The sequence below is a fragment of the Heterodontus francisci genome, chromosome 32 (assembly GCF_036365525.1).
Source record: "Heterodontus francisci isolate sHetFra1 chromosome 32, sHetFra1.hap1, whole genome shotgun sequence".
NCBI lineage: Eukaryota > Metazoa > Chordata > Chondrichthyes > Heterodontiformes > Heterodontidae > Heterodontus > Heterodontus francisci.
Genome location: NC_090402.1, coordinates 60865499 through 60883914, shown reverse-complemented (window position 1 = coordinate 60883914; position 18416 = coordinate 60865499). Strand labels below are relative to the sequence as shown.

Genomic DNA, 18416 nt, shown 5'->3' with positions numbered 1-18416 from the left:
TACTTCTTTCAATTTAGTATACTGTATTCGCTGCTCAAAGTGAGGTCTACTCCACATTGGGGAGACCTAATGCAGATTGGGTGACCGCTTTGCAGAACACCTCTGCTCGATCCACAAACGTGATCCTGAACTTCTGGTTGCTTGCCATTTTAATTCACCACCTTGTTCTCATGCCCACATTTCTTTCCTCGGCGTGAACATCAATGCAAGGTCAAGGAACAGCACCTCATCTTCCGATTCGACACTTTACAGCCTTCAGGACTCAGTATTGAGTTCAATAATTTCAGACCATGAGCCCCATTATTTTTTGTTTATTCATTATTTTTACTTTTATATATATATTCTTCTTTTTAAATTATTTATTTTTAACCATGTGCTCATCTTAAATTTATTTTTCATGTTTTTGCTTTCGTACAGTGCTGTTCATTATTCTGCCATTAGCACTCTCTCTGAACTTTATGCTTTGTCTTTCGCTACAACTATTTCGCACTCCATTTGCATTCTGTTCCATGACATCTCTCTCAATTAATCTCTCCTCCTATCACAGTTTTTCCTTCTTGTTCTTTCTCCAACTCCCTGCTTTCACTTGCTCAAAGACTGTTACATTTCTAACCTTTGCCAGTTCTGATGAAGGGTCACAGATCTAAGACGTTAACTCTGTTTCTCTGTACACAGATGCTGGCCAGACCTGCTGAATATTTCCGGCACTTTCTGTTCTCATTTCAACTTGCAAATGCCCTATTTATTCCGACTTTTCGCTTCCTGTGTGTTAATCAATCCTCTATCCATGCTAATATATTACCCCCAACTCCATGAGACATCTTTCCTATTATCCTTGTGTGTCACCTTATCAAATGCCTTTTGGAAATCCAGACATACTACATCTACTGGCTCCCTTTATTTACCCTACTAGTTACATCCTCAGAAAACTCTAATAAATTTATCAAACTTTCGTAAAACCATGTTGACTTATTTTAATCATATTGTGCTTTTCTAAGTGCATTTAAGATGTCCTTAATTATAGATTCCAGCACTTTCCCAAAGTCCGATGTCAAGACAATTGGCCTACAGATCCCTATTCTCTCTCTCTCTCCTTTCTTGAATAGTGGTGCAGCATTTGCTAACTTCCAATCTACTGGGATCATTCCAGAATCTCAGAAACTTTGCAAAATCACAGCCAGCGCATCCACTATCTCTGCAGCTACATCTTTTAGATCTCTAGGATGTAGGCCATCTGGTCCCGGTAATTTGTCAATTTTTAGTCTCTCAAACTTCTCTGCTGGTATTAATACCTTAATTTCCTCACTCGTTTTAGCCTCAAGGTTACCCACTATTTCTGGTATGTAACTTGTGTCTTCTACTGTGAAGACAGACGCAAAGTATTTGTTCAATGTCTCTGCCATTTCCTCATTCTCCATAATTTCTCTTGTCTCTGCTTCTGAGGGAGCAATGTTTACTTTAGCTATGATTTTCCTTTTGTATACTTGTAAAAGCTCTTACAATCTGTTTTAATACTCCTATCTAGTGTACTCTCGTTCTATTTTTTTCCCATTTTTAGCAACTTTTTGGTGGCCCTTTGTTGGTTTCTAAACACTCCTAATCCTCAAACTTACTACCATTCTTTGCAAGATCATAAGCCACAGCTCAGTATTAGGACCCCTGGTTTTCTTGATCAGTATTAATGACTTAGACTTGGGTATTCAGGGCACAATTTCAAAATTTGCAGATGACACAAAACTTGGAAGTATTGTGAACTCTCAGGATGATAGTAATAAACTTCAAGAGGACATAGACAGGGTGGTGGAATGAATGGGCAGACAAGACGGAATTTAATGCAGAGAAGTGTGAAGTGATTCATATTTTTTAAGAATGAACGAGGAGAGGCAATATAAAATAAAGGATACAATTCTAAAGGGAGTGCAGGTGCAGAGGGACCTGATGGATATATGTGCACAAAATGTTGCAGGTGGTAAGGCAGGTTAAGAAAGTGGTTAATAAAGATTACAGAACCTTGGGCTTTCTAAATATGGGCATCAAGTAAAAAAAGCAAGGAAGTTATGATAAACGTGTATGAAACATTGGTTTGGCCTCAACTGGAATATTGTGTTCAATTATGGGCAACACACTTTAGAAAGGATGTGAAGGCTTTAGAGAGGGTGTAAAGAGATTTATGAGAGTGGTTTCAGGGATGAGAGACTTTAGTTACTTTAGATTTGAGTTCTGCCATGGTCATTTTACACACAGAAATCTGGTTTAAATTAATGAAACTAAATGGTGTTCTCACTCTTGGGCTGAAGGTGGCATTTTCCTTCGAAACGTTACAAGGAGCTTTACTGTAATACATTTTTCTTTTTTTTTAAACAATGTGCATTTTTACATTTTGTTTGGTTTCTAACAAATCTACGATGTCTAATTGATGCTAATAAATTTTAATGTTTCTAATTAGAAAAAGGAGCTTAGCGTCAATCGTTTTTTTTATATATTATAGATTATAGAGAGATACAGCACTGAAACAGGCCCTTCGGCCCACCGAGTCTGTGTCGACCAACAACCACCCATTTTTTCATAGTTTTCATAGCATACAGCAGATGTTATTCCGATGCGTTTACAAGTCAGTGATCGAGAGGGGGGTTTTGACGACTGGGCAACTCTCAACCTCCATAAATTTGCCCAGGCATGCGCCATGGAGAGGTCACTCCATAGTTGCCTCACAGCGACTAAAACAACACGGAAATACTTGGCATCAGGTGGCAGGACTATATCTCCAACACAGAAGTCCTTAAAGCGGCCAACACCCCCAGCTTATACACACTACTGAGTCAGCGGCGCTTGAGATGGCTTGGCCATGTGAGCCGCATGGAAGATGGCAGGATCCCCAAAGACACATTGTACAGCGAGCTCGCCACTGGTATCAGACCCACCGGCCGTCCATGTCTCCGTTATAAAGACGTCTGCAAACGTGACATGAAATCGTGTGACATTGATCACAAGTCGTGGGAGTCAGTTGCCAGCATTCGCCAGAGCTGGCGGGCAGCCATAAAGACAGGGCTAAATTGTGGCGAGTCGAAGAGACTTAGTAGTTGGCAGGAAAAAAGACAGAGGCGCAAGGGGAGAGCCAACTGTGCAACAGCCCCAACAAACAAATTTCTCTGCAGCACCTGTGGAAGAGCCTGTCACTCCAGAATTGGCCTTTATAGCCACTCCAGGCGCTGCTTCACAAACCACTGACCACCTCCAGGCGCGTATCCATTGTCTCTCGAGATAAGGAGGCCCAAAAGAAGATCTCCCCAGGCAGACAACTAAAGAAAGTAGAATCAGAGTCACTGTGAGCAGGGTTTGAACCTGCACAGGGAATTTCCACTGGATTTCAAACCCAACACGGTAACCACTCCGTTATCACAGCTCAGTTGATACTTTCTTCTTTAATTAAATCATCCATATAAAGCATGAAATATATTCAAGAAAGAGTTAAATATAGTTCTTAGGGATCAAGGGATATGGGGGGAAAGCGGGAACAGGGTACTGAGTTTGGATGATCAGCCATAATAGTATTGAATGGTGGAGCAGGCTCAAAAGGCCGAATGGCCTACTCCTGCTCCTATTTTTCTATTAGAGAATTGGCCTGCAGATATTCTGGGAATTCATTGTCTTTGAGTCTTGGGTTGTGTTGGATCTGCCAGTTGAAGTGAAAATGAACCTGATGGAATCAGTGTCCACCCGCCGACCCTGTGCCGGCTCTTTAAAAGAAATGTCAGTTTAATCCCACAGTCCAGTTTTTCCCCATCACCCTGGGAATTAGTCCTCTTCAAGGCCATGACCTTCTGAAAGTTCCTATGGAATCTGATTACTATCCATTCAAACAATCCGTTCCAGATCTTAATCCTCAGTCTGGAGAAATTTCCCTCAATATTCTTCCACTTTCAGGAACCAGTTCAAATTTAGGGCGCGTTTCCTCAACGCAACCACAAGGTGGCGGAGTACTGGCACATGCGCAAATGAAGCCTTAGCGACAGAAACGTCACTGTGACGTCATGCGCAACTGCCGGTAATAAAGATGGCGCTAAAAAGCGAATTGAACCGAAACGCTGTGATTTTCGCTACTCTTCCACGCACCCGTCTGGCTCCGGCGTTCAATTGGAAATTTCAATATCCAACATTCTCTGCGGTGCAGAATATTCCCTGTCACGTCAATAGTAGACCAATGCGCAAACGCAGTACGTAACATACTAGGAGTATGCGCAGTGCGATCGAAAGCGGCGGAGAGACGCTTGAGAGTCGCATCTGCAGCTGGTAAGCGGTGGCGGAGGGAGTGATGGAGCAGGCGGGCGGGGAGGCTTCAGAAACATCCGGTGTAGGCCTCAACACCCTCAAGGTCCTTGTTCCGTGCTTGTACTGAGTGCGGCTTCTCCTGGTGACAGGCGCGGGTTAATGGCCGCTATCTGTCCAGCTCTTTTGGAGGAACTAAGGGTTAATAAACTAACATCAAAGGGAAAAACTTTAAAGGAAACTTAGCTCAGTTATAAAGGGGTCTGGGGGAGGAACCATTCAGGACACAGCACAGGGCAGGAGTTCCCCCCCTCCCTGGTTCCACAAAGACTCCCCTTGGACTGGGCCACACCGGGGCAGGGCTGGCTCAAGGTGCAGGAAGCTGCTCGGCTGAGCTGTGGACTGGGAGGAGTGGGGGGTTTGACTGACAGGCCTGGGGAGGGGGATATCAGGGCAGGTACACACACTGCTCCCCCTTTTCCTCCTGGGATGTTTTACTGGAGTCGTGTTGGTGAGTGTTTCTAAACTCTGTCTCCCTATCCTGGTAATGTAGGTGGATTGAAGGTTGCTAGAGCTTTAGATATTGCCTCTCATTCTTATTTTCCCATTCTGAGTTCCAGGTTGTAGGCTCCGATGGCTCGATAAGCATGAAATGTTCTTTCTGTTTTTCTCCACAGATGCTGCCTGACCTGCTGAGTATTTCCAGCATTTTCTCTTTTTGTTTCAGATTTCCAGCACCCACAGTATTTTGCTTTTGTTTTATTGCAGGCGTTGCTCACGGAGGTGAGTCAAGAAACACATTTGGACCAATTAAGAGCTCATTTGTATTTGGGTGGGTGTTGGATATGGAAGTTGGTCTCTGACCTGTGTAGATCTCTTTCGTTCAGGATCACAGAATTGTTAAAGTAGAGAAGGAGGCCATTTGGCCCATCATGTCTGCACCAGCACTCTGAAAGAGCAATTCACGCAGTTCCATTCCCCCACATTCTCCCCGTAACCCTGCACATTCTTTTTAATATAACAGTCTAATTCCCTTTTGAATGCTTCAATTGAACCTACCTCCACCACACTCTCGGGCAGTGCATTCCAGACCTTAACCACTTGCTGCATGAAAACGTTCTTCCTCATGTCACTTTTGCTTCTCTTATAAAGTATGATAAATCTAGCCCTATAGTTCTTGATATTTTCACGTGGGAACAGTTTTTCTCTTATCTACTCTGTCCAGACCCTTAATGATTTTGCATACTTCTATAAAATCACCTTGAAGCCTTTGAAGGGGATAAAAGTCCTAACTTCTCCAATCTGTCTTCATAACTAAAGTTCCTCATCCCTGGAACCATTCTCATGAATCTTTTCTGTACTCTCTCCAATGCTTTCACATCTTTCCAAAAGTGCGGCGTCCAGAACTGGATGCAGTACTCCATCTGAGGCCGAACAAGTGTCTTGTACAAGTTTAACATAACCTCCTTGCTGTTGTACTCTATGCCCCTATTAAAAAAGCCCAAGATACTGTATGCTTTATTAACCGCTCTCTCAACCTGTCCTGCCACCTTCAATGACTTATGCACAAATACACCCAGGACCCTCTGCGCCTGCGCCCCCTTTAGAATTGTACCCTTTAAACGATATTGTCTCTCCATGTTCTTCCTACCAAAATGAATCACTTCACATTTTTCTGCATTGAACTTCATCTGCCATCTGTCTGTCTATTCCACCAACTTGTCTATTTCCTTTTGAAGTTCTACACTATCCTCCTCACAGTTCAATGCTTCCAAGCTTCATACCAATTTTGAAATTGTGCCCTGTACACCAAGGCCTAGGTCATTACTAAATATCAGGAAAAGCAAGGTTCCCAACACTGATCCCTGGGGAACTCCACTACAAACCTTCCTCCAGCCCAAAAAACCATCCATGAACCACTACTCTTTGTTTCCTGTCACTCAGCCAATTCCGTATTCATGTGGCTACCGTCCCTTTTATTCCGTGAGCTATAACCTTGCTCACAAGTCTGTTGTGTGGCACTGTATCAAACTTTAAGCCTTTTGAAAGTCCATGTACACAACATCAACAGGATTGCCTTCATCAACTGTCTGTTACCTCCTCAAAAAAACTCCAGCAAGTTAATTAAACATGATTTTCCGTTAAGTCCATGCTGGCTTTCCTTAATTAACCCGCATTTGTCTGTGACTATTAATTTTGTCACAGATTGTTTTTTTCTGGAAGTTTCCCCACCACCAAAGTTAAACTGAGGGCCTGTAATTGCTAGGCTTATCTTAACACCCTTTGTTCAACAAGGGTGTAATGTTTGCAATTCTCCAGTCCTCTGGTACCACCCCCGAGTCGAAGGAAGACTGAAAAATTATGCCCTGTTCCTCCGCGATTTCCACCTTAACTTCCCTCAGTATTCATCTGGCCTTGGTGTTTTATCCACTTTGAGTACAGACAGTCCATCTAAAATGTCCTCTTTGTCAATTTTAAACCCCTCTACTGTCTGGTTTACCTCTTCTTTCACCATTGTCTGGGTTGCATCATCTTCCTTGGTATAGACAGATGAAAAATATTCATTTAATACCTCAGCTATGCCCCCTGCCTCCATGTGTAAATCCCCTTTCTGGTTCCTAATCAGTCCCACGCCTCCTTTTACCACCCTTTTAGTATTTATATGTCTGTTGAAAACTTTGGACTTCCTTTTAATGCTAGCTGCCAGTCTCTCTTCATGCTGTCTCTTTGCTTCTCTTATTTGCTTTTTCACTTCCCCTCTGGACTTCCTATGTTCAGCCTGGTTTTCAGTAGTATTTTCTACCTTGCATCTATCATCTGAACGGTGATAGATTGGGAAAGGGGGAAGTGCAGTGAAATCTGGGTGTCCTTGTGCACCAGTCGCTGAAAGTAAGCATGTCGGTGCAGCAGGCAGTTAAGGCAAATGGTATGTTGGCCTTCATAGCGAGAGGATTAGAGTACAGGAGCAAGGACGTCTTGCTACAACTATACAAGGTGAGACAACATCTGGAGTATTGTGCGCAGTTTTGGTCTCCTTATCTGAGGAAGGATGTGCTTGCTATGTAAGGAGTGAAGATTCACCAGACTGATTCCTGGGATGGCAGGACTAACGTATGGAGAGAGATTAGGTCGATTAGGCTTGTGTTTGCTAGAGTTTAGAAGAATGAGGTGGGGGGGGGGATCTCATAGAAACCTATAAAATTCTAACAGGACTGGACAGACTAGATGCAAGAAGGATGTTCCCAATGGCGGGGGGAGTCCAGGACCAGGGGTCACGGTCTAAGGATAAGAGGTAAGCCATTTAGTACTGAGATGAGGAAGGATTTCTTCATCCAGACAGTGGTGAACCTGTGGAATTCTCTACCACAGAAAGCGGTTGAGGCCAAATTATTAAATATATTCAAGAAAGATATAATTCTTGGGGCTAATGGGATCAAGGGATACGGGAAGAAAGTGGGAACAGGGTATTGAGTTTGGATGATCAGCCATGATCAAATTGAATAGCGGTGCAGGCTCGAAGGGCTGAATGGCCTACTCCTATTTTTCTATATTTCTATAAGCACACTTTTTCTTTATCTTAGCCTCTACCGCTTTTATCATCCAGTGAGCTCTGGATTTATTTGCCCGATCTTTCCCCTTGGAAGGAACATACTTTGACTATGCCTGAACTATCTCTTCTGTGAAGGTAGACCATTGTTCAGCTCCCATTTTTCCTGCGATGGGGATAATGTTCCTGTTTTATATTTGGGTCTTGGCGAGGATAATGTTCACTGTTTTATATTTGGGTCTTGGGGAGGATAATGTTCACTGTTTTATATTTGGGTCTTGGGGGGGATAATGTTCACTGTTTTATATTTGGGTCTTGGGGAGGATAATGTTCACTGTTTTATATTTGGGTCTTGGGGGGGATAATGTTCACTGTTTTATATTTGGGTCTTGGGGGGATAATGTTCACTGTTTTATATTTGGGTCTGGGGGGGGTGGATAATGTTCACTGTATTATATTTGGGTCTTGGGGGGGATAATGTTCACTGTTTTATATTTGGGTCTTGGGGGGGATAATGTTCACTGTTTTATATTGGGGTTTTGGGGAGGATAATGTTCACTGTTTTATATTTGGGTCTTGGGGGGGATAATGTTCACTGTTTTATATTTGGGTCTTGGGGGAGATAATGTTCACTGTTTTATATTTGGGTCTGGGGGGGTGGGGATAATGTTCACTGTTTTATATTTGGGTCTTGGAGGGGGGGGAGATAATGTTCACTGTTTTATATTTGGGTCTTGGGGGGGATAATGTTCACTGTTTTATATTTGGGTCTTGGGGAGGATAATGTTCACTGTTTTATATTTGGGTCTTGGGGGGTGGGGGGGGGAATAATGTTCACTGTTTTATATTTGGGTCTTGGGGGGGTGGGGGGGGGGGGATAATGTTCACTGTTTTATATTTGGGTCTGGGGGGGATAATGTTCACTGTTTTATATTTGGGTCTGGGGGGGGATAATGTTCGCTGTTTTATATTTGGGTCTGGGGGGGATAATGTTCACTGTTTTATATTTGGGTCTGGGGGGGGATAATGTTCACTGTTTTATATTTGGGTCTGGGGGGGGGATAATGTTCACTGTTTTATATTTGGGTCTTGGGGGGGGGATAATGTTCACTGTTTTATATTTGGGTCTTGGGGAGGATAATGTTCACTTTTATATTTGGGTCTGGGGGGGGATAATGTTCACGGTTTTATATTTGGGTGTTGGGGGCGGGGGGGGGGGATAATGTTCACTGTTTTATATTTGGGTCTGGGGGGGGATAATGTTCACGGTTTTATATTTGGGTGTTGGGGGGATAATGTTCACTGTTTTATATTTGGGTCTTGGGGGGGGGATAATGTTCACTGTTTTATATTTGGGTCTGGGGGGGATAATGTTCACTGTTTTATATTTGGGTCTTTGGGGGGATAATGTTCACTGTTTTATATTTGGGTCTGGGGGGGATAATGTTCACTGTTTTATATTTGGGTCTTGGGGGGGATAATGTTCACTGTTTTATATTTGGGTCTGGGGGGGGGATAATGTTCACTGTTTTATATTTGGGTCTGGGGGGGGGATAATGTTCACTGTTTTATATTTGGGTCTTCGGGGGGGGATAATGTTCACTGTTTTATATTTGGGTCTTGGAGCGGGGGGGGGGAGATAATGTTCACTGTTTTATATTGGGGTCTTGGGGAGGATAATGTTCACGGTTTTATATTGGGGTCTTGGGGAGGATAATGTTCACGGTTTTATATTTAGGTCTTGGGGGGGGGGGGGGGATAATGTTCACGGTTTTATATTTGGGTCTTTGTGGGGGGGGGGTGGGAGATAATGTTCACTGTTTTATATTGGGGTCTTGGGGAGGATAATGTTCACTGTTTTATATTGGGGTCTTGGGGAGGATAATGTTCACTGTTTTATATTTGGGTCTTGGGGGGGATAATGTTCACTGTTTTATATTTGGGTCTGGGGGGGGGGTGGATAATGTTCACTGTTTTATATTTGGGTCTGGGGGGGGGGTGGATAATGTTCACTGTTTTATATTTGGGTCTGGGGGGGGTGGATAATGTTCACTGTATTATATTTGGGTCTTGGGGGGGATCATGTTCACTGTTTTATATTTGGGTCTGGGGGGGTGTGGATAATGTTCACTGTTTTATATTTGGGTCTGGGGGGGGTGGATAATGTTCACTGTATTATATTTGGGTCTTGGGGGGGGATAATGTTCACTGTTTTATATTTGGGTCTGGGGGGGGTGGATAATGTTCACTGTATTATATTTGGGTCTTGGGGGGGATAATGTTCACTGTTTTATATTTGGGTCTGGGGGGATAATGTTCACTGTTTTATATTTGGGTCTTGGGGTGGGGGGAATAATGTTCACTGTTTTATATTTGGGTCTTGGGGGGGATAATGTTCACTGTTTTATATTTGGGTCTTGGGGGGGATAATGTTCACTGTTTTATATTTGGGTCTTGGGGGGGATAATGTTCACTGTTTTATATTTGGGTCTTGGGGGGGATAATGTTCACTGTTTTATATTTGGGTCTGGGGGGGGGCGGGATAATGTTCACTGTTTTATATTTGGGTCTTGGGGGGGATAATGTTCACTGTTTTATATTGGGGTCTTGGGGAGGATAATGTTCACTGTTTTATATTTGGGTCTTGGGGGGTGGGGGGGGGGAATAATGTTCACTGTTTTATATTTGGGTCTTGGGGGGGTGGGGGGGGGGATAATGTTCACTGTTTTATATTTGGGTCTGGGGGGGATAATGTTCACTGTTTTATATTTGGGTCTGGGGGGGAATAATGTTCACTGTTTTATATTTGGGTCTGGGGTGGATAATGTTCACTGTTTTATATTTGGGTCTTGGGGGGGTGGGGGGGGGGGATAATGTTCACTGTTTTATATTTGGGTCTTGGGGGGATAATGTTCACTGTTTTATATTTGGGTCTGGGGGGGAATAATGTTCACTGTTTTATATTTGGGTCTGGGGTGGATAATGTTCACTGTTTTATATTTGGGTCTGGGGGGGGGATAATGTTCACTGTTTTATATTTGGGTCTGGGGGGGGGATAATGTTCACTGTTTTATATTTGGGTCTTGGGGAGGATAATGTTCACTTTTATATTTGGGTCTGGGGGGGGATAATGTTCACGGTTTTATATTTGGGTCTTGGGGTGGGGGGGGGATAATGTTCACTGTTTTATATTTGGGTCTTCGGGGGGGGGGCTAATGTTTGCTGTTTTATATTTAGGTCTGGGTGGGGGGGATAATGTTCACGGTTTTATATTTGGGTGTTGGGGGCGGGGGGGGGGGATAATGTTCACTGTTTTATATTTGGGTCTTGGGGGGGGGGGGGAGATAATGTTCACTGTTTTATATTGGGGTCTTGGGGAGGATAATGTTCACTGTTTTATATTGGGGTCTTGGGGAGGATAATGTTCACTGTTTTATATTTGGGTCTTGGGGGGGGGGGGGGAGGATAATGTTCACGGTTTTATATTGGGGTCTTGGGGGGATAATGTTCACTGTTTTATATTTGCCTCTTGGGGGGGATAATGTTCACTGTTTTATATTTGGGTCTTGGGGGTGGGGGGAGATAATGTTCACTTTTATATTTGGGTCTGGGGGGGGGGGGATAATGTTCACTGTTTTATATTTGGGTCTTGGGGGGGATAATCACTGTTTTATATTTGGGTCTTGGGGGGATAATGTTCACTGTTTTATATTTGGGTCTGGGGGGGGGATAATGTTCACTGTTTTATATTTGGGTCTGGGGGGGGATAATGTTCACTGTTTTATATTTGGGTCTGGGGGGGGATAATGTTCACTGTTTTATATTGGGGTCTTGGGGAGGATAATGTTCACTTTTATATTTGGGTCTGGGGGGGGGGATAATGTTCACGGTTTTATATTTGGGTCTTGGGGTGGGGGGGGGATAATGTTCACTGTTTTATCTTTGGGTCTTCGGGGGGGGATAATGTTCACTGTTTTATATTTGGGTCTTGGAGGGGGGGGGGGAGATAATGTTCACTGTTTTATATTGGGGTCTTGGGGAGGATAATGTTCACGGTTTTATATTTAGGTCTTGGGGGGGGGGATAATGTTCACGGTTTTATATTTGGGTCTTGGGGGGGGGGGGGGGGTGGGAGATAATGTTCACTGTTTTATATTGGGGTCTTGGGGAGGATAATGTTCAATGTTTTATATTGGGGTCTTGGGGGGGATAATGTTCACTGTTTTATATTGGGGTCTTGGGGAGGATGATGTTCACTGTTTTATATTGGGGTCTTGGGGAGGATAATGTTCACTGTTTTATATTGGGGTCTTGGGGGGGGAGATAATGTTCACTTTTATATCTGGGTCTTGGGGGGGGATAATGTTCACTGTTTTATATTTGGGTCTTGGGGGGGATAATGTTCACTGTTTTATATTTGGGTCTTGGGGGGGATAATGTTCACTGTTTTATATTGGGGTCTTGGGGGGGATAATGTTCACTGTTTTATATTTGGGTCTTGGGGCGGATAATGTTCACTGTTTTATATTTGGGTCTTGGGGGGGATAATGTTCACTGTTTTATATTGGGGTCTTGGGGAGGATAATGTTCACTGTTTTATATTGGGGTCTTGGGGAGGATAATGTTCACTGTTTTATATTTGGGTCTGGGGGGGGATAATGTTCACTGTTTTATATTTGGGTCTGTGGGGGGAGATAATGTTCACTGTTTTATATTTGGGTCTTGGAGGTGGGGGGAGATAATGTTCACTTTTATATTTGGGTCTGGGGGGGGGATAATGTTCACTGTTTTATATTTGGGTCTTGGGGGGGATAATCACTGTTTTATATTTGGGTCTGGGGGGGGGATAATGTTCACTGTTTTATATTTGGGTCTGGGGGGGGGAGATAATGTTCACTGTTTTATATTTGGGTCTTGGAGGTGGGGGGAGATAATGTTCACTTTTATATTTGGGTCTGGGGGGGGGATAATGTTCACTGTTTTATATTTGGGTCTTGGGGGGGATAATCGCTGTTTTATATTTGGGTCTTGGGGGGGATAATGTTCACTGTTTTATATTTGGGTCTTGCGGGGGATTATGTTCACAGTTTTATATTTGGGTCTGGGGGGGGGAGATAATGTTCACTGTTTTATATTTGGGTCTTGGAGGTGGGGGGAGATAATGTTCACTTTTATATTTGGGTCTTGGGGGGGGATAATGTTCACTGTTTTATATTTGGGTCTTGGGGGGGATAATGTTCACTGTTTTATATTTGGGTCTGGGGGGTGGAGATAATGTTCACTGTTTTATATTTGGGTCTTGGAGGTGGGGGGAGATAATGTTCACTTTTATATTTGGGTCTGGGGGGGGGGGGGATAATGTTCACTTTTATATTTGGGTCTTGGGGGGGATAATGTTCACAGTTTTATATTTGGGTCTGGGGGGGTGGAGATAATGTTCACTGTTTTATATTTGGGTCTTGGGGGGGATAATGTTCACTGTTTTATATTTGGGTCTGGGGGGGGGAGATAATGTTCACTGTTTTATATTTGGGTCTTGGAGGTGGGGGGAGATAATGTTCACTTTTATATTTGGGTCTGGGGGGGGGGATAATGTTCACAGTTTTATATTTGGGTCTTGGGGGGGATAATGTTCACTGTTTTATATTTGGGTCTTGGGGGGGATAATGTTCACTGTTTTATATTTGGGTCTTGGGGGTGGGGGGGGGAATAATGTTCACTGTTTTATATTTGGGTCTGGGGGGCGGGGGATAATGTTCACTGTTTTATATTTGGGTCTTGGAGGGGGGGAGATAATGTTCACTGTTTTATATTGGGGTCTTGGGGAGGATAATGTTCACTGTTTTATATTTGGGTCTGGGGGGGCTAATGTTCACTGTTTTATATTGGGGTCTTGGGGAGGATAATGTTCACTGTTTTATATTTGGGTCTTGGAGGGGGGGGAGATAATGTTCACTGTTTTATATTGGGGTCTTGGGGAGGATAATGTTCACTGTTTTATATTTGGGTCTTCGGGGGGGGATAATGTTCACTGTTTTATATTTGGGTCTTGGAGGGGGGGGGGGAGATAATGTTCACTGTTTTATATTGGGGTCTTGGGGAGGATAATGTTCACGGTTTTATATTTGGGTCTTGGGGGGGATAATGTTCACGGTTTTATATTTAGGTCTTGGGGTGGGGGGGGGATAATGTTCACGGTTTTATATTTGGGTCTTGGCGGGGGGGGGGGGTGGGAGATAATGTTCACTGTTTTATATTGGGGTCTTGGGGAGGATAATGTTCACTGTTTTATATTGGGGTCTTGGAGGATAATGTTCACTGTTTTATATTTGGGTCTGGGGGGGGGGTGGATAATGTTCACTGTATTATATTTGGGTCTTGGGGGGGATAATGTTCACTGTTTTATATTTGGGTCTTGGGGGGGGATAATGTTCACTGTTTTATATTTGGGTCTGGGGGGATAATGTTCACTGTTTTATATTTGGGTCTTGGGGTGGGGGGAATAATGTTCACTGTTTTATATTTGGGTCTTGGGGGGGATAATGTTCACTGTTTTATATTTGGGTCTTGGGGGGATAATGTTCACTGTTTTATATTTGGGTGTGGGGGGGGGATAATGTTCACTGTTTTATATTTGGGTCTTGGGGGGGATAATGTTCACTGTTTTATATTTGGTTCTTGGGGGGGATAATGTTCACTGTTTTATATTTGGGTCTTGGGGGGTGGGGGGGGGGGAATAATGTTCACTGTTTTATATTTGGGTCTTGGGGGGGTGGGGGGGGGGATAATGTTCACTGTTTTATATTTGGGTCTGGGGGGGATAATGTTCACTGTTTTATATTTGGGTCTGGGGGGGGATAATGTTCACTGTTTTATATTTGGGTCTGGGGTGGATAATGTTCACTGTTTTATATTTGGGTCTGGGGGGGGGATAATGTTCACTGTTTTATATTTGGGTCTGGGGGGGGGATAATGTTCACTGCTTTATATTTGGGTCTTGGGGAGGATAATGTTCACTTTTATATTTAGGTCTGGGGGGGGGATAATGTTCACGGTTTTATATTTGGGTGTTGGGGGCGGGGGGGGGGATAATGTTCACTGTTTTATATTTGGGTCTTGGGGGGGGGGGGGAGATAATGTTCACTGTTTTATATTGGGGTCTTGGGGAGGATAATGTTCACTGTTTTATATTGGGGTCTTGGGGAGGATAATGTTCACTGTTTTATATTTGGGTCTTGGGGGGCGGGGGGGGAGGATAATGTTCACGGTTTTATATTGGGGTCTTCGGGGATAATGTTCACTGTTTTATATTTGGCTCTTGGGGGGGATAATGTTCACTGTTTTATATTTGGGTCTTGGGGGTGGGGGGAGATAATGTTCACTTTTATATTTGGGTCTGGGGGGGGGGGATAATGTTCACTGTTTTATATTTGGGTCTTGGGGGGGATAATCACTGTTTTATATTTGGGTCTTGGGGGGGATAATGTTCACTGTTTTATATTTGGGTCTTGGGGGGGATAATGTTCACTGTTTTATATTTGGGTCTGGGGGGGTGATAATGTTCACTGTTTTATATTTGGGTCTGGGGGGGGGATAATGTTCACTGTTTTATATTTGGGTCTGGGGGGGGATAATGTTCACTGTTTTATATTGGGGTCTTGGGGAGGATAATGTTCACTTTTATGTTTGGGTCTGGGGGGGGGGATAATGTTCACGGTTTTATATTTGGGTCTTGGGGTGGGGGGGGGATAATGTTCACTGTTTTATATTTGGGTCTTCGGGGGGGGATAATGTTCACTGTTTTATATTTGGGTCTTGGAGGGGGTGGGGGAGATAATGTTCACTGTTTTATATTGGGGTCTTGGGGAGGATAATGTTCACGGTTTTATATTGGGGTCTTGGGGGGGATAATGTTCACTGTTTTATATTGGGGTCTTGGGGAGGATAATGTTCACTGTTTTATATTTGGGTCTGGGGGGGGATAATGTTCACTGTTTTATATTTGGGTCTGGGGGGGGAGATAATGTTCACTGTTTTATATTTGGGTCTTGGAGGTGGGGGGAGATAATGTTCACTTTTATATTTGGGTCTGGGGGGGGGATAATGTTCACTGTTTTATATTTGGGTCTTGGGGGGGATAATCACTGTTTTATATTTGGGTCTTGGGGGGGATAATGTTCACTGTTTTATATTTGGGTCTTGCGGGGGATTATGTTCACAGTTTTATATTTGGGTCTTGGGGGGGGAGATAATGTTCACTGTTTTATATTTGGGTCTTGGAGGTGGGGGGAGATAATGTTCACTTTTATATTTGGGTCTGGGGGGGGGGGGGGATAATGTTCACTGTTTTATATTTGGGTCTTGGGGGGGATAATGTTCACTGTTTTATATTTGGGTCTGGGGGGGGGAGATAATGTTCACTGTTTTATATTTGGGTCTTGGAGGTGGGGGGAGATAATGTTCACTTTTATATTTGGGTCTGGGGGGGGGATAATGTTCACTTTTATATTTGGGTCTTGGGGGGGATAATGTTCACAGTTTTATATTTGGGTCTGGGGGGGGGAGATAATGTTCACTGTTTTATATTTGGGTCTTGGGGGGGATAATGTTCACTGTTTTATATTTGGGTCTGGGGGGGGGAGATAATGTTCACTGTTTTATATTTGGGTCTTGGAGGTGGGGGGAGATAATGTTCACTTTTATATTTGGGTCTGGGGGGGGGGATAATGTTCACTTTTATATTTGGGTCTGGGGGGGGGGATAATGTTCACTTTTATATTTGGGTCTGGGGGGGGGATAATGTTCACTTTTATATTTGGGTCTTGGGGGGGATAATGTTCACAGTTTTATATTTGGGTCTTGGGGGGGATAATGTTCACTGTTTTATATTTGGGTCTTGGGGGGGATAATGTTCACTGTTTTATATTTGGGTCTTGGGGGGTGGGGGGGGGGGAATAATGTTCACTGTTTTATATTTGGGTCTGGGGGGCGGGGGATAATGTTCACTGTTTTATATTTGGGTCTTGGAGGGGGGGAGATAATGTTCACTGTTTTATATTGGGGTCTTGGGGAGGATAATGTTCACTGTTTTATATTTGGGTCTGGGGGGGCTAATGTTCACTGTTTTATATTGGGGTCTTGGGGAGGATAATGTTCACTGTTTTATATTTGGGTCTTGGAGGGGGGGGAGATAATGTTCACTGTTTTATATTGGGGTCTTGGGGAGGATAATGTTCACTGTTTTATATTTGGGTCTTGGGGAGGATAATGTTCACTGTTTTATATTGGGGTCTTGGGGAGGATAATGTTCACTGTTTTATATTTGGGTCTTGGGGAGGATAATGTTCACTGTTTTATATTTGGGTCTTGGGGAGGATAATGTTCACTGTTTTATATTTGGGTCTTGGGGGGGACAATGTTCACTGTTTTATATTTGGGTCTTTGGGGGGGGGGGAGATAATGTTCACTGTTTTATATTGGGGTCTTGGGGAGGATAATGTTCACGGTTTTATATTGGGGTCTTGGGGGGATAATGTTCACTGTTTTATATTTGGGTCTTGGGGGTGGGGGGAGATAATGTTCACTTTTATATTTGGGTCTGGGGGGGGGATAATGTTCACTGTTTTATATTTGGGTCTTGGGGGGGATAATCACTGTTTTATATTTGGGTCTTGGGGGGGGGGGGTGGGAGATAATGTTCACTGTTTTATATTTGGGTCTGGGGGGGGGATAATGTTCACTGTTTTATATTTGGGTCTGGGGGGGGATAATGTTCACTGTTTTATATTTGGGTCTGGGGGGGGATAATGTTCACTGTTTTATATTGGGGTCTTGGGGAGGATAATGTTCACTTTTATATTTGGGTCTGGGGGGGGGATAATGTTCACGGTTTTATATTTGGGTCTTGGGGTGGGGGGGGGATAATGTTCACTGTTTTATATTTGGGTCTTCGGGGGGGGATAATGTTCACTGTTTTATATTTGGGTCTTGAAGGGGGGGTGGGGGAGATAATGTTCACTGTTTTATATTGGGGTCTTGGGGAGGATAATGTTCACGGTTTTATATTTAGGTCTTGGGGGGGGGGGATAATGTTCACGGTTTTATATTTGGGTCTTGGGGGGGGGGTGGGAGATAATGTTCACTGTTTTATATTGGGGTCTTGGGGAGGATAATGTTCACTGTTTTATATTGGGGTCTTGGGGGGGATAATGTTCACTGTTTTATATTGGGGTCTTGGGGAGGATCATGTTCACTGTTTTATATTGGGGTCTTGGGGAGGATAATGTTCACTGTTTTATATTGGGGTCTTGGGGGGGGGAGATAATGTTCACTTTTATATCTGGGTCTTGGGGGGGGGATAATGTTCACTGTTTTATATTTGGGTCTTGGGGGGGATAATGTTCACTGTTTTATATTGTGGTCTTGGGGTGGATAATGTTCACTGTTTTATATTTGGGTCTTGGGGAGGATAATGTTCACTGTTTTATATTTGGGTCTTGGGGGGGATAATGTTCACTGTTTTATATTGGGGTCTTGGGGAGGATAATGTTCACTGTTTTATTTTGGGGTCTTGGGGAGGATAATGTTCACTGTTTTATATTGG

The 18416-nt window shown here is 43.4% G+C and overlaps 1 protein-coding gene across 7 annotated transcripts in view; it reads left to right on the top strand.

The window, feature by feature from the left end:
- The first annotated feature begins 4050 nt into the window (after positions 1-4050).
- The window catches only part of LOC137347848 (zinc finger protein 235-like), a 57880-nt gene continuing 43514 nt past the window's right edge, over positions 4051-18416 (top strand). For 5 of the 7 annotated variants that reach the window (XM_068012900.1, XM_068012903.1, XM_068012904.1 and 2 more), the window contains exon 1: positions 4298-4777. The gene's annotated coding sequence lies outside the window, so the exon portion shown is untranslated. The other 2 variants (XM_068012906.1, XM_068012907.1) reach the window with 2 other exon arrangements.